A 1,558-nucleotide genomic window follows, 5' to 3' on the forward strand; every position below is an offset into this window, starting at 1 on the left:
ACCCACACACACACACACACACTTCATTTCACACAAGGACACATATGGAGACACGCATCCATCCATCCATACATACATACATACATACATACACGCACAGTACATAGTCACAAAAACCCATACACAGAAACACTCAGACATACACATACAAGGAGATAAGAGGTATACACCCCCACACATGCAAACACACACACATATGCAAAGACACGCACACACACATAAAAACATACAAACACAAACACACAAACATGAATATGCAGAATACATACATACATACATACATACATACATACATACATCGTTCTGGTCAAACGACCCTCCATGTTTGTTTTCGTTCGGTTTCCTTGTATGTCTGCACTGTCCTGTTTTTGTTCTCAACTTTGACCCTCCATAAATCCAAAATTTTATTTTGGAATTTATGGGGGCAACTGTCTTCGAAGACTCATTGTCGTTGAATGCTCGAAATGAGTAGATAGACAGCCGACAACTAATGAAGGGTCATTCTCTGTGTTACTTGTCCTGTTCTCCAATTTTTCTTTCGTTGTTTGCGTATTAACTCGCTTGTTTGTTTTCGTGCTTCATGTTGTTTACACAGTTGGTGACGTCCTGTACCCATATATGCACATATGTAGGCAAAGTGAATTATGACTAGTGCTACAGCTTGAAGTCTTTTGAGGACTGAAAGTAACCAAGAGGTATTATACGCTTTTAATGTTTGCGAGATTTTCTGGTGTAATCTCTGACAAAGGACATCAAAGTTTTATGAACCTTTGATGTCCTTTGCGGCAGTGGTTGTGTGGCATTTCGGATAAAGCCCTCTTCGAAATAATATAGAGTGGACGGGTTGTGAATAAACTTTAAGAGTTTAGGGAAAGGCGGTGGTGAGCGGAACGGCAGGGAAGGAGAAATGAGCCAGGTAGTATGTGAGCAGTAGGTCAATGACCTCGCTGGTAACGGCATATGCATATATACACAATCACACACATATATGTATATGTGTATACGTGTGAGTGCGAGAACGTGTGCGAGTATATGTGGATATATAAGTATTTATGTGTGTGTGTGTGTGTGTGCGTGTAGTTGCATGTACAGACAAAGTAATAAAGAATGCCAGTGTGAAGACAATGTGTGTGTGTGTGTGTGTGTGTGTGTGAGAGAGAGAGAGAGAGAGAGAGAGAGAGAGAGAGAGAGAGAGAGAGAGAGAGAGAGAGAGAGACAGACAGACAGACAGAGTGAAGAGATAGATCGACAGATAGAAAGAAAGACAGAAATAGATAAAGTTAGAGATAAATAGAGAGAGAGAAAGAGAGAGAGAGAGGAAGAGAAAGATATAGAGAGAGTAGGAGAGAGAAAGATAGAGAAAGAGAGATAGAAAAAGGGAGAGAGAGTGAGTGTGTGTGTGTGTGAGAGAGAGAATGTTTTACTTGTGTAGGGGGTAAATGTGAGTGATGGCGGCTGGGGAATATGACATTTTGTTAATGAGACACCTGTCGAGTTGAATGGACGGCGATAAAGGTTGTTACAAGATCATCATCATCATCATCATCATCATCATCAT

Source organism: Octopus bimaculoides, chromosome 20 (assembly GCF_001194135.2).
Source record: "Octopus bimaculoides isolate UCB-OBI-ISO-001 chromosome 20, ASM119413v2, whole genome shotgun sequence".
NCBI classification, from domain to species: Eukaryota; Metazoa; Mollusca; class Cephalopoda; order Octopoda; family Octopodidae; genus Octopus; species Octopus bimaculoides.